Source organism: Oncorhynchus mykiss, chromosome 18 (genome assembly GCF_013265735.2).
Source record: "Oncorhynchus mykiss isolate Arlee chromosome 18, USDA_OmykA_1.1, whole genome shotgun sequence".
Classification (NCBI taxonomy): domain Eukaryota; kingdom Metazoa; phylum Chordata; class Actinopteri; order Salmoniformes; family Salmonidae; genus Oncorhynchus; species Oncorhynchus mykiss.
Genome location: NC_048582.1, coordinates 14,227,556 through 14,244,816, shown reverse-complemented (window position 1 = coordinate 14,244,816; position 17,261 = coordinate 14,227,556). Strand labels below are relative to the sequence as shown.

Sequence of the window (17,261 nt, the reverse complement as noted above, 5' to 3'; positions counted from 1 at the left end):
AAAAGTGTTCTAATGACACGATATAAGCACATTTGTTTCCTAACACAGGAAAACAAGCTGAAATATGCTGATCATTTAAATGGTATTTGGCGCTGGGAAGTGGGATCAGAGTAAAATAAATGACTGGCCTTAGTTAAGTCTCTATGTGAATCAGGAAGTAATAATTGCCCCCACTACAATTGTTTACAGTAGTATTTTCATCTCATCACCCCTCTATAAGCTATTTCCACCACACAGGAACAGTAGAAAAGATGTAGACAGAATGGAACACATAAAAGAAGAGGATAGAGTAGTAGCTGTGGTTGCCGGGGCCTACAGCTGTCTGCTCACCCAGCCATGCCAGAGCACTAGCACCAGCTGTGACCTAGTCAGAGCCGGGGCAGCGAGAGCCAATGGGAGGGCAGAGTCAGGAGTAGACACACGACCACTCGCACCCGGAATGAGGACGAGGAGCCAGGCGCACACGGCGGTTGACAGACAGGGGTGTAAAGTCCAAAAACATAGCACCACCAGACCGTGGAGGCACTGTCCTCTGAGAAACTCACTACTAAAAAGTAGCACCTCTGTATTTAAACAGTATGAAGCATTTTCAGCCATATTACCCTTATTGTATAACAATATTAGACTTCCCAGAGCATAATTCATCCTCTCACCAGACATGCACACATACTACATCCAGATGACTCTTTAACATCAATCTAACACAATGATTACATACAGGCCCAGTTGTCAGAGCCATCAACTTCCATCCTAATGGACAACTCAGGACACTCATTCACATTAAACTGCAAAAGAAAACAAGAGAATATCTCAGCGTACACACTGAACTGCCTTCACTGTCCTCTTTCAATACCACAAATGTCAATGTTCAGGGAATAAATGAAAAATCCCTTCCTGATATTGGCCAGCAACAGGTAGAGGCTGGGGGTCACTGAAGGTTTATCACCATTATGATATCTCATATAGTAGTCACCGACCACCAGCCAATCATATCATATCATATCCCCATTAGGTACCTCATCAATTGGAAAATACCTGAATTGATTCGGTTGGTTTGCATATTTATTTTGGATCGGTGGGGTGTCTGTCTGTCACTCACCCAGTTGCCTACCTCAAGGAGCACTGAAGGGACGGAACAACAGTTCCAAGGGCCCCCAGCCATACACACACCAAAATACACACACACACATGCATACACAGTGAAAAGGCTGTAGAGATCAGAGTTTTCATGCAGGCTTCCGGGCTGTGGAGGCCTTGGCTATTGCTATTAAAATGGATATGATTCTCCATGAGATCTCTACAGCCTTCTCGCCAGATTATAGGATGATCCATTTTCTTTTTGAAGTGTAAAGTAACATTTAATCCAGAGGCAAAAAACTATCTGCTAGCATCTCAGCCAGTGGAGGCTCCTCAGAGGGGGAAGGGGAGGACCATCCCTCCTTGGTGAAATCTTTTTTTTTTTTTACATAGTGAAACATTTAAAAAGTGATCCTTTTTAGATAAAACTATACTAAATATATTCACATGTCACCAAAGCATTGATTAAAACACACTGTTTTGCAATGAAGGTCTACAGTATCCTCAGCAACACTCTGAGATGTAGCACCATGGTGTAGCTGGAGGACAGCTAGCTTCTGTCCTCCTCTGGGTACATTGACTTCAACACAAAACCTAGGAGGCTCATGGTTCTCACCCCTTTCCATAGACTTACACAGTAATTATGACAACTTCCACAGGACGTCCTGCAACCTTTCAGAACTCTCGCAGCATAAACACCCAATCAAATGATCAGAGAATGAATCTAGTACAGAAAGCATAAGCTACAACTAGCTAGCACTGCAGCGCATTAAAGTGTGGTGAGTAGTTCACTCAAAGAAAGAAAAAGACAATAGTTTAACAGTTTTTAATAAATTAATTCCTTCCAAAATTAAGAACAAGCGAGAGAGAGAGAGAGAGAGCGAATAGTAAATATTTGTTTCACTTTCAATTACTTAGCTTGTTGTTGCCATCCTGTACCTGTCCCACAGGTGTGATGTTCAGATGTACCGATCCTGTGCAGGTGTTGTTACACATGGTTTGCCACTGCGAGGACAATCAGCTGTCTGTCCTGTAGCACCGTCTTAGGTGTCTCACAGTACAGATATTGCAATTTATCGCCCTGGCCACATCTGCAGTCCTCATGCCTCCTTGCAGCATGCCTAAGGCACATTCACGCAGATGAGCAGGGACCCTGGGCATCTTTCTTTTGGTGTTTTTCAGAGTCAGTAGAAAGGCTTCTTTAGTGTCCTAGGTTTTCATAACTGTGACCTTAATTGCCTAATGTCTGTAAGCTGTTAGTGTCTTAACGATCGTTCCACATGTGCATGTTCATTAATTATTTATGGTTCATTGAACAAGCATGGGAAACAATGAAGACCTGTGAAGTTATTTTGGATTTCTACAAATTATCTTTGAAAGACAGGTTCTTGAAAAAGGGACGTTTCTTTTTTTTGCTGAGTTTATGTTGACTATGACGAGACAATGATATAGGCTGTGTGTAGCGGTTAGAGGTTATTATATGAAGGTTTGGCTTGGAAAAGTTGTTTCGCCTGGTCACAGACAGCCGATGTGGTGTGCACTGAAGTCCACAAGCGAAGGGAAAAGGGGAGAGGAGGAGAGTGCGTAGATAGTTGCAAGAATAAATTACAGACGCAACGAACTGTTTGTGTGTCTGCCATGAAAGTGAACTGTGTTCGCGTGTGATCAGAGGTGTACTCTTGCGTCTCGTCTGTTGTAAAATGTTTCTAAACGGAAGCAAACGGAGCGAAACAGGGATAAACATACCTGCATTTGTCCAATAGAAACTCTTGTTTGCAACTGGACTAATTATTACACCCTATATCAGCTAGATGCAGGCAAGAGTGTGCAACTCGGTATTGAATGTGTCACTGTCTGTCACCTTGATTGCTAAAAATTATCTCAACCTGTGCACCTACTGTACGTTGTAAACTTTCATTCATAGGCTAGGTTGTAGCAACCTCATGATGGGTACAGGGAACATTAGAGTATCACGTAGTAGCCTAGTGGTTAAGAGTGTTGGGCCAGTAAATGAAAGGTCGCTGGATCCAATCCCGAGCCGACTAGGTGAAACATCTGTCGATGTGCCCTTGAGCAAGGCACTTAACCCAAATTGCTCCTGTAAGTCACTCTGTATAAAATAATAACTAAACATTTAAATGTAGCCTAAACCATTACATTGAGCTGGGAGAATGGAATATGAATGACAGTCGTCCAGTATGCTGTAATAGAAATAAGGCCATGCTCATAAAAAAAATGATAATCCTCCCTCATCTTAAACACCTTTGATCTCATCTCAGTTATCTCTCCATCTTGTGCAATCCATTCCTCTCTCATCTTAAACGCCACTGATCTCAGCTCAGTTATCCCTCCATCTTGTGCAATCCATTCCTCCATCACTCACTCGCTCTCGTTTCAACTGTCTTTATCTTCCCCCCATTAAAACAGCTGGCTAGCACAGCTGCTGAGCACTCAACAGGCTTGGCTAATTGTGTCTTCATTCATGTTTTATTTACAAGAAACAACTCCGCAGCTAATTAACGGGGGGAGTGGGGGTTGTCCTATAATTCATCCATGCCAGAGAGAGAGAGAGGGAGAGAGAAGGTGAGAGTGAAAGTGAGAGAGAGAGAGAGATTAAAAATAACTCACATTTCAATAAAGCAGACACTGGATAAGCATCAATATGGCTTTTGAAACGACCATAGACTTCACAGTGGAGTTCAACTGAAATCTACATCTCTATGTGTTAGTCTGTGGAGATGCTCTTCAAGTAGAGACCCAACCCCAAGCCACTTCAGGCTGAAGAGCAGGTAGCTAGATGATAGTGATGTATCAGTAGCAGACATTAACAGGAAGACTGCTGTCTTCGGTCTGGGTATTGGGGGACCTTTCGCAGCATGACTTAGAAAAGTGCTACTTTCCTCCCCCTGTTGCCATGGGAACCCACGAACTAACCTTGCTAATCAACGACTGACTAATTAAGCGTCGTTTGAGCACTGTGGCAATCTGTAACTAAAACAAGAAATCACAAAGACGGTTTCGCATAATTAAAAGCTAATTGCGAGAAGTCTCCTTTAGAGAACAATCTCTACCAGTCTTTAATGCACTCACACAGTCAGTCACACACAACTCATATTGCATTTGGATCTTTTCTTCCAATTAGAGTTTTAAATGATGAATAAACAGTCATTACGGAAAGTGAGAATTTATGAATGGTCATATAGGACTGAGCTATACTCCGTTTTGATTCCTGGCTATGTGTACACTAATGGCTATGTGTACACTAATGGCTATGTGTACACTAATGGCTATGTGTACACTAATGGCTATGTGTACACTAATGGCTATGTGTCCTGGCTATGTGTACACTAATGGCTATGTGTCCTGGCTATGTGTCCTGGCTATGTGTCCACTAATGGCTATGTGTCCACTAATGGCTATGTGTACACTAATGGCTATGTGTCCTGGCTATGTGTACACTAATGGCTATGTGTCCTGGCTATGTGTCCTGGCTATGTGTCCTGGCTATGTGTCCTGGCTATGTGTACACTAATGGCTATGTGTCCTGGCTATGTGTCCTGGCTATGTGTCCTGGCTATGTGTCCTGGCTATGTGTCCTGGCTATGTGTCCTGGCTATGTGTACACTAATGGCTATGTGTCCTGGCTATGTGTCCTGGCTATGTGTCCACTAATGGCTATGTGTCCACTAATGGCTATGTGTACACTAATGGCTATGTGTCCTGGCTATGTGTACACTAATGGCTATGTGTCCTGGCTATGTGTCCTGGCTATGTGTCCTGGCTATGTGTCCTGGCTATGTGTACACTAATGGCTATGTGTCCTGGCTATGTGTCCTGGCTATGTGTCCTGGCTATGTGTACACTAATGGCTATGTGTCCTGGCTATGTGTCCTGGCTATGTGTCCACTAATGGCTATGTGTCCACTAATGGCTATGTGTCCTGGCTATGTGTCCTGGCTATGTGTACACTAATGGCTATGTGTCCTGGCTATGTGTCCTGGCTATGTGTCCTGGCTATGTGTCCTGGGTATGTGTCCTGGCTATGTGTACACTAATGGCTATGTGTCCTGGCTATGTGTCCACTAATGGCTATGTGTACACTAATGGCTATGTGTCCTGGCTATATGTCCTGGCTATGTGTCCTGGCTATGTGTCCTGGCTATGTGTCCTGGCTATGTGTCCTGGCTATGTGTCCTGGCTATGTGTCCTGGCTATGTGTACACTAATGGCTATGTGTCCTGGCTATGTGTACACTAATGGCTATGTGTCCTGGCTATGTGTCCACTAGAACACTGGAACACTGGACATCTAATGCCTTTTCTCCATCACTGCCTCTCTTTCTCCCCTATCAGGCCAGATTAAACACAGACCATTATGGCTCTACATTCACTCGTTTTTACAGCTCAGCGTGTCTTCTCTCGTCTGTCCCTTCACGTAGATAAACGTCCCCAAGAATGATGTCCTCTGTCAACTAGGCTCCTGCAGTGTGAATGGATTCTCAGGTGCAGAATGGGAGCTGTCTCTAGTCCTACTGCTGTTTCCTCGTCTGAAAGGTGTTTGGGTGAAAAAGGAGAAGCGCGTTGGTTGTCAACCTCTTGATTTATCAAAATAACACAGCACATTTACATGAACTGTATAAAGCATTATGTGGCAAAGGTCAAAGAAAAACAGCTTTCTATTTTAGAGGAAAGTTATCAACTCCAAATGATCCGGTTTGGCTTCGTCTGAAAAGTTCACATTTCCAAGTCTGTATTAATTTGGACAGAAGGTAGTAAAGTTCTCAATCGGTTCAAAAAAATACAAAATGAGTAATAGTAAAAACATCCAATAGATTTTTCAGTTGAGTACCGCCATGTTGAAAATGCCAACAGTTTAATTGAGTATTTACTGCAGAGAGGAGGAGAGATTGGAAATATATTTTCCCTCTTCAAAGTGTATCCATTCAGTCAAACTATTTTCATGGAAATATTCAACATAGACAGTAGTAGCTGAGTGAAGAGAATGCTCTGTCTGTCTGTGTCTGTGTCTGTGTGTGTCTCTCTCTCTCTCTCATTTCTCTCTCTCTCTCTCTCTCTCTCTCACGACTACCTCGAATCAGCCGTTTCAGACATGATGGGAGGAGAGCAGGGTTATTGTTCATTTCAGTCAGTGAAGAGAAATTATGGGTAATCTGTTGGCAGAAAAAACACAGTGCTCAGCTTGATTGAACTCAATTAACATGTCCCTGCTTACAACAGCTTCTACAGAGCCTGGAACACGAACGGTGAGGGAGCAGGCCCGTTAACTACTAAACGATAACTACACTGACTGACTGGATGGCTGGCTGGCTGGCTGAATGGCTGACTGACTGACTGACTGGCTGGCTGGCTGAATGGCTGACTGACTGACTGGCTGGCTGGCTGGCTGGCTGGCTGGCTGGCTGGCTGGCTGGCTGGCTGGCTGGCTGGCTGGCTGGCTGGCTGGCTGGCTGAATGAATGAATGACTGACTGATGACTGAATGGCTGACTGGCTGACTGACTGACTGGCTGGCTGGCTGAATGACTGACTGATGACTGGATGGCTGACTGGCTGGCTGATTGGCTGACTGACTGACTGACTGGCTGGCAGGCTGGCTGGCTGGCTGGCTGAATGAATGACTGACTGGCTGGCTGATTGGCTGACTGACTGACTAAATGATTCTCAATGTCTAAAAGTGTAGATGGAGAACTGTATCTCTAACTGGTCCTGAGGGGCTACTAGGTGTGAAGGGTTTTGTTCCATCCCAGCACCGACACTCCCAGACCTGTCATACATGACCACAGCCACCTTATCATCCAATGCGTCCAATTGGCTCATAGACACGTAGACAAATAAAAGACATGTAGACACGTAGACACGTAGAAATGTAGACACGTAGACACGTAGACACGTAAACACGTAGACATGTAGACACGTAGACACGTAGACAAATAAAAGACACGTAGACACGTAAACACGTAGACACGTAAACACGTAAACACGTAGACACGTAAACACGTAGACACGTAGAAATGTAGACACGTAGACACGTAGACAAATAAAAGACATGTAGACACGTAGACATGTAGACACGTAGACATGTAGACACGTAGACACGTAGACACGTAGACACGTAGACATGTAGACACGTAGACACGTAAACACGTAGACACGTAAACACGTAAACACGTAGACACGTAAACACGTAAACACGTAGACACGTAGACACGTAGACACGTAGACAAATAAAAGACATGTAGACACGAAGACATGTAGACACGTAGACATGTAGACACGTAAACACGTAGACACGTAAACACGTAGACACGTAGACACGTAAACAAATAACATACATGTAGACACATAGACACGTAGACAAGTAAACACGTAGACACGTAGACACGTAGAAATGTAGACACGTAGACAAATAAAAGACATGTAGACACGTAGACACGTAGACATGTAGACACGTAGACATGTAGACACGTAGACACGTAGACACGTAGACAAATAAAAGACATGTAGACACGTAGACAAATAAAATACATGTAGACATGTAGACACGTAGACACGTAGACACGTAGACACGTAGACACGTAGACAAATAAAAGACATGTAGACACGTAGACATGTAGACACGTAGACACGTAGACACGTAGACACGTAGACGAATAAAAGACATGTAGACACGTAGACAAATAAAAGACATGTAGACATGTAGACACGTAGACACGTAGACACGTAGACATGTAGACACGTAGACACGTAGACACGTAGACAAATAAAAGACATGTAGACATGTAGACACGTAGACACGTAGACACGTAGACATGTAGACACGTAAACACGTAGACAAATAAAAGACATGTAGACACGTAAACACGTAGACACGTAGACATGTAGACACGTAGACACGTAGACACGTAGACAAATAAAAGACATGTAGACACGTAGACAAATAAAAGACATGTAGACACGTAGACACGTAGACACGTAGACACGTAGAAATGTAGACACGTAGACACGTAGAAATGTAGACACGTAGACACGTAAACACGTAGACACGTACACACGTAGACATGTACACGTAGAAATGTAGAAACGTAGACACGTAGACACGTAGACACGTAGAAATGTAGACACGTAGACACGTAGAAATGTAGACACGTAGACACGTAAACACGTAGACACGTAAACACGTAAACACGTAGACACGTAGAAATGTAGACACGTAGACACGTAAACACGTAGACACGTAAACACGTAGACACGTAAACACGTAGACACGTAGAAATGTAGACACGTAGACACGTAGACACGTAAACACGTAGACACGTAGACACGTAGACAAATAAAAGACACGTAGACACGTAAACACGTAGACACGTAAACACGTAAACACGTAGACACGTAAACACGTAGACACGTAGAAATGTAGACACATAGACACGTAGACAAATAAAAGACATGTAGACACGTAGACATGTAGACACATAGACACGTAGACACATAGACACGTAGACACGTAAACACGTAGACACGTAGACACGTAGACAAATAAAAGACATGTAGACACGAAGACATGTAGACACGTAGACATGTAGACACGTAGACACGTAAACACGTAGACACGTAGACACGTAGACACGTAGACAAATAAAAGACACGTAGACACGTAAACACGTAGACACGTAAGCACGTAAACACGTAGACACGTAAACACGTAGACACGTAGAAATGTAGACACATAGACACGTAGACAAATAAAAGACATGTAGACACGTAGACATGTAGACACGTAAACACGTAGACACGTAAACACGTAGACACGTAGACACGTAGACACGTAAACACGTAGACACGTAAACACGTAGACACGTAGACACGTAGAAATGTAGACACGTAGACACGTAGACAAATAACATACATGTAGACACATAGACACGTAGACACGTAAACACGTAGACACGTAGACACGTAGACACGTAGACATGTAGACACGTAGACATGTAGACACGTAGACACGTAGACACGTAGACAAATAAAAGACATGTAGACACGTAGACAAATAAAAGACATGTAGACATGTAGACACGTAGACACGTAGACAAGTAGACATGTAGACACGTAGACAAATAAAAGACATGTAGACACGTAGATAAATAAAAGACATGTAGACATGTAGACACGTAGACACGTAGACAAATAAAAGACATGTAGACACGTAGATAAATAAAAGACATGTAGACATGTAGACACGTAGACACGTAGACACGTAGACAAATAAAAGACATGTAGACACGTAGACAAATAAAAGACATGTAGACACGTAAACACGTAGACAAATAAAAGACATGTAGACATGTAGACATGTACACGTAGAAATGTAGAAACGTAGACACGTAGACACGTAGAAATGTAGACACGTAGACACGTAGAAATGTAGACACGTAGACACGTAAACACGTAGACACATAAACACGTAGACACGTAAACACGTAGACACGTAGAAATGTAGACACGTATACACGTAAACACGTAGACACGTAAACACGTAGACACGTAGACACGTAAACACGTAGACACGTAGAAATGTAGACACGTAGACACGTAGACACGTAAACACGTAGACACGTAGACACGTAGACACGTAGACAAATAAAAGACACGTAGACACGTAGACAAATAAAAGACATGTAGACACGTAGACATGTAGACACGTAGACACGTAAACACGTAGACACGTAGACACGTAGACACGTAGACAAATAAAAGACATGTAGACACGAAGACATGTAGACACGTAGACATGTAGACACGTAAACACGTAGACAAATAAAAGACATGTAGACACGTAAACACGTAGACAAATAAAAGACATGTAGACATGTAGACATGTACACGTAGAAATGTAGAAACGTAGACACGTAGACACGTAGAAATGTAGACACGTAGACACGTAGAAATGTAGACACGTAGACACGTAAACACGTAGACACATAAACACGTAGACACGTAAACACGTAGACACGTAGAAATGTAGACACGTATACACGTAAACACGTAGACACGTAAACACGTAGACACGTAGACACGTAAACACGTAGACACGTAGAAATGTAGACACGTAGACACGTAGACACGTAAACACGTAGACACGTAGACACGTAGACACGTAGACAAATAAAAGACACGTAGACACGTAGACAAATAAAAGACATGTAGACACGTAGACATGTAGACACGTAGACACGTAAACACGTAGACACGTAGACACGTAGACACGTAGACAAATAAAAGACATGTAGACACGAAGACATGTAGACACGTAGACATGTAGACACGTAAACACGTAGACACGTAAACACGTAGACACGTAGACACGTAGACACGTAAACACGTAGACACGTAAACACGTAGACACGTAGACACGTAGAAATGTAGACACGTAGACACGTAGACAAATAACATACATGTAGACACATAGACACGTAGACACGTAAACACGTAGACACGTAGACACGTAGACACGTAGAAATGTAGACACGTAGACACGTAGACAAATAACATACATGTAGACACATAGACACGTAGACACGTAAACACGTAGACACGTAGACACGTAGACACGTAGACATGTAGACACGTAGACATGTAGACACGTAGACACGTAGACACGTAGACAAATAAAAGACATGTAGACACGTAGACAAATAAAAGACATGTAGACATGTAGACACGTAGACACGTAGACAAGTAGACATGTAGACACGTAGACAAATAAAAGACATGTAGACACGTAGATAAATAAAAGACATGTAGACATGTAGACACGTAGACACGTAGACAAATAAAAGACATGTAGACACGTAGATAAATAAAAGACATGTAGACATGTAGACACGTAGACACGTAGACACGTAGACAAATAAAAGACATGTAGACACGTAGACAAATAAAAGACATGTAGACACGTAAACACGTAGACAAATAAAAGACATGTAGACATGTAGACATGTACACGTAGAAATGTAGAAACGTAGACACGTAGACACGTAGAAATGTAGACACGTAGACACGTAGAAATGTAGACACGTAGACACGTAAACACGTAGACACATAAACACGTAGACACGTAAACACGTAGACACGTAGAAATGTAGACACGTATACACGTAAACACGTAGACACGTAAACACGTAGACACGTAGACACGTAAACACGTAGACACGTAGAAATGTAGACACGTAGACACGTAGACACGTAAACACGTAGACACGTAGACACGTAGACACGTAGACAAATAAAAGACACGTAGACACGTAGACAAATAAAAGACATGTAGACACGTAGACATGTAGACACGTAGACACGTAAACACGTAGACACGTAGACACGTAGACACGTAGACAAATAAAAGACATGTAGACACGAAGACATGTAGACACGTAGACATGTAGACACGTAAACACGTAGACAAATAAAAGACATGTAGACACGTAAACACGTAGACAAATAAAAGACATGTAGACATGTAGACATGTACACGTAGAAATGTAGAAACGTAGACACGTAGACACGTAGAAATGTAGACACGTAGACACGTAGAAATGTAGACACGTAGACACGTAAACACGTAGACACATAAACACGTAGACACGTAAACACGTAGACACGTAGAAATGTAGACACGTATACACGTAAACACGTAGACACGTAAACACGTAGACACGTAGACACGTAAACACGTAGACACGTAGAAATGTAGACACGTAGACACGTAGACACGTAAACACGTAGACACGTAGACACGTAGACACGTAGACAAATAAAAGACACGTAGACACGTAGACAAATAAAAGACATGTAGACACGTAGACATGTAGACACGTAGACACGTAAACACGTAGACACGTAGACACGTAGACACGTAGACAAATAAAAGACATGTAGACACGAAGACATGTAGACACGTAGACATGTAGACACGTAAACACGTAGACACGTAAACACGTAGACACGTAGACACGTAGACACGTAAACACGTAGACACGTAAACACGTAGACACGTAGACACGTAGAAATGTAGACACGTAGACACGTAGACAAATAACATACATGTAGACACATAGACACGTAGACACGTAAACACGTAGACACGTAGACACGTAGACACGTAGAAATGTAGACACGTAGACAAATAAAAGACATGTAGACACGTAGACATGTAGACACGTAGACATGTAGACACGTAGACACGTAAACACGTAGACATGTAGACACGTAGACACGTAGACATGTAGACACGTAGACATGTAGACACGTAGACATGTAGACACGTAGACAAATAAAAGACATGTAGACACGTAGACATGTAGACACGTAGACACGTAGACAAATAAAAGACATGTAGACACGTAGACAAATAAAAGACATGTAGACATGTAGACACGTAGACACGTAGACACGTAGACATGTAGACACGTAGACATGTAGACACGTAGACACGTAGACACGTAGACAAATAAAAGACATGTAGACATGTAGACACGTAGACACGTAGACACGTAAACACGTAGACAAATAAAAGACATGTAGACACGTAAACACGTAGACACGTAGACATGTAGACACGTAGACATGTAGACACGTAGACAAATAAAAGATATGTAGACACGTAGACAAATAAAAGACATGTAGACACGTAGACATGTACACGTAGAAATGTAGAAACGTAGACACGTAGACACGTAGACACGTAGAAATGTAGACACGTAGACACGTAGACACGTAGACACGTAGACAAATAAAAGACATGTAGACATGTAGACACGTAGACACGTAAACACGTAGACAAATAAAAGACATGTAGACACGTAAACACGTAGACACGTAGACATGTAGACACGTAGACATGTAGACACGTAGACACGTAGACACGTAGACAAATAAAAGACATGTAGACACGTAGACAAATAAAAGACATGTAGACATGTACACGTAGAAATGTAGAAACGTAGACACGTAGACACGTAGAAATGTAGACACGTAGACACGTAGACACGTAAACACGTAGAAATGTAGAAATGTAGACACGTAGACACGTAGAAATGTAGAAATGTAGACACGTAGACAAATAAAAGACATGTAGACACGTAGACACGTAGACATGTAGACACGTAGACATGTAGACACGTAGACACGTAGACAAATAAAAGACATGTAGACACGTAGACAAATAAAAGACATGTAGACATGTAGACACGTAGACACGTAGACACGTAGACATGTAGACACGTAGACACGTAGACACGTAGATAAATAAAAGACATGTAGACATGTAGACACGTAGACACGTAGACACGTAGACATGTAGACACGTAGACACGTAAACACGTAGACAAATTAAAGACATGTAGACACGTAGACACGTAGACAAATAAAAGACATGTAGACACGTAGACATGTAGACACGTAGACATGTAGACACGTAGACACGTAGACACGTAGACACGTAGACATGTAGACACGTAGACACGTAAACACGTAGACACGTAAACACGTAAACACGTAGACACGTAAACACGTAAACACGTAGACACGTAGACACGTAGACACGTAGACAAATAAAAGACATGTAGACACGAAGACATGTAGACACGTAGACATGTAGACACGTAAACACGTAGACACGTAAACACGTAGACACGTAGACACGTAAACAAATAACACACATGTAGACACATAGACACGTAGACAAGTAAACACGTAGACACGTAGACACGTAGAAATGTAGACACGTAGACAAATAAAAGACATGTAGACACGTAGACACGTAGACATGTAGACACGTAGACATGTAGACACGTAGACACGTAGACACGTAGACAAATAAAAGACATGTAGACACGTAGACAAATAAAATACATGTAGACATGTAGACACGTAGACACGTAGACACGTAGACACGTAGACACGTAGACAAATAAAAGACATGTAGACACGTAGACATGTAGACACGTAGACACGTAGACACGTAGACACGTAGACAAATAAAAGACATGTAGACACGTAGACAAATAAAAGACATGTAGACATGTAGACACGTAGACACGTAGACACGTAGACATGTAGACACGTAGACACGTAGACACGTAGACAAATAAAAGACATGTAGACATGTAGACACGTAGACACGTAGACACGTAGACATGTAGACACGTAAACACGTAGACAAATAAAAGACATGTAGACACGTAAACACGTAGACACGTAGACATGTAGACACGTAGACACGTAGACACGTAGACAAATAAAAGACATGTAGACACGTAGACAAATAAAAGACATGTAGACACGTAGACACGTAGACACGTAGACACGTAGAAATGTAGACACGTAGACACGTAGAAATGTAGACACGTAGACACGTAAACACGTAGACACGTACACACGTAGACATGTACACGTAGAAATGTAGAAACGTAGACACGTAGACACGTAGACACGTAGAAATGTAGACACGTAGACACGTAGAAATGTAGACACGTAGACACGTAAACACGTAGACACGTAAACACGTAAACACGTAGACACGTAGAAATGTAGACACGTAGACACGTAAACACGTAGACACGTAAACACGTAGACACGTAAACACGTAGACACGTAGAAATGTAGACACGTAGACACGTAGACACGTAAACACGTAGACACGTAGACACGTAGACAAATAAAAGACACGTAGACACGTAAACACGTAGACACGTAAACACGTAGACACGTAAACACGTAGACACGTAGAAATGTAGACACATAGACACGTAGACAAATAAAAGACATGTAGACACGTAGACATGTAGACACATAGACACGTAGACACATAGACACGTAGACACGTAAACACGTAGACACGTAGACACGTAGACAAATAAAAGACATGTAGACACGAAGACATGTAGACACGTAGACATGTAGACACGTAGACACGTAAACACGTAGACACGTAGACACGTAGACACGTAGACAAATAAAAGACACGTAGACACGTAAACACGTAGACACGTAAACACGTAAACACGTAGACACGTAAACACGTAGACACGTAGAAATGTAGACACATAGACACGTAGACAAATAAAAGACATGTAGACACGTAGACATGTAGACACGTAAACACGTAGACACGTAAACACGTAGACACGTAGACACGTAGACACGTAAACACGTAGACACGTAAACACGTAGACACGTAGACACGTAGAAATGTAGACACGTAGACACGTAGACAAATAACATACATGTAGACACATAGACACGTAGACACGTAAACACGTAGACACGTAGACACGTAGACACGTAGACATGTAGACACGTAGACATGTAGACACGTAGACACGTAGACACGTAGACAAATAAAAGACATGTAGACACGTAGACAAATAAAAGACATGTAGACATGTAGACACATAGACACGTAGACAAGTAGACATGTAGACACGTAGACAAGTAGACACGTAGATAAATAAAAGACATGTAGACATGTAGACACGTAGACACGTAGACACGTAGACAAATAAAAGACATGTAGACACGTAGACAAATAAAAGACATGTAGACATGTAGACACGTAGACACGTAAACACGTAGACAAATAAAAGACATGTAGACACGTAAACACGTAGACAAATAAAAGACATGTAGACATGTAGACATGTACACGTAGAAATGTAGAAACGTAGACACGTAGACACGTAGAAATGTAGACACGTAGACACGTAGAAATGTAGACACGTAGACACGTAAACACGTAGACACGTAAACACGTAGACACGTAAACACGTAGACACGTAGAAATGTAGACACGTATACACGTAAACACGTAGACACGTAAACACGTAGACACGTAAACACGTAGACACGTAAACACGTAGACACGTAGAAATGTAGACACGTAGACACGTAGACACGTAAACACGTAGACACGTAGACACGTAGACACGTAGACAAATAAAAGACACGTAGACACGTAGACAAATAAAAGACATGTAGACACGTAGACATGTAGACACGTAGACACGTAAACACGTAGACACGTAGACACGTAGACACGTAGACAAATAAAAGACATGTAGACACGAAGACATGTAGACACGTAGACATGTAGACACGTAAACACGTAGACACGTAAACACGTAGACACGTAGACACGTAGACACGTAAACACGTAGACACGTAAACACGTAGACACGTAGACACGTAGAAATGTAGACACGTAGACACGTAGACAAATAACATACATGTAGACACATAGACACGTAGACACGTAAACACGTAGACACGTAGACACGTAGACACGTAGAAATGTAGACACGTAGACAAATAAAAGACATGTAGACACGTAGACATGTAGACACGTAGACATGTAGACACGTAGACACGTAAACACGTAGACATGTAGACACGTAGACACGTAGACATGTAGACACGTAGACATGTAGACACGTAGACATGTAGACACGTAGACAAATAAAAGACATGTAGACACGTAGACATGTAGACACGTAGACACGTAGACAAATAAAAGACATGTAGACACGTAGACAAATAAAAGACATGTAGACATGTAGACACGTAGACACGTAGACACGTAGACATGTAGACACGTAGACATGTAGACACGTAGACACGTAGACACGTAGACAAATAAAAGACATGTAGACATGTAGACACGTAGACACGTAGACACGTAAACACGTAGACAAATAAAAGACATGTAGACACGTAAACACGTAGACACGTAGACATGTAGACACGTAGACATGTAGACACGTAGACAAATAAAAGATATGTAGACACGTAGACAAATAAAAGACATGTAGACACGTAGACATGTACACGTAGAAATGTAGAAACGTAGACACGTAGACACGTAGACACGTAGAAATGTAGACACGTAGACACGTAGACACGTAGACAAATAAAAGACATGTAGACATGTAGACACGTAGACACGTAAACACGTAGACAAATAAAAGACATGTAGACACGTAAACACGTAGACACGTAGACATGTAGACACGTAGACATGTAGACACGTAGACACGTAGACACGTAGACAAATAAAAGACATGTAGACACGTAGACAAATAAAAGACATGTAGACACGTAGACATGTACACGTAGA

The 17,261-nt window shown here is 42.0% G+C and overlaps 1 protein-coding gene across 2 annotated transcripts in view; it reads right to left on the bottom strand.

Moving 5' to 3' along the window:
* Positions 1-17,261, bottom strand: part of LOC110495483 (interleukin-1 receptor accessory protein-like 1) — a 398,899-nt gene that overhangs the window by 241,140 nt on the left and 140,498 nt on the right. The window lies entirely within an intron of this gene.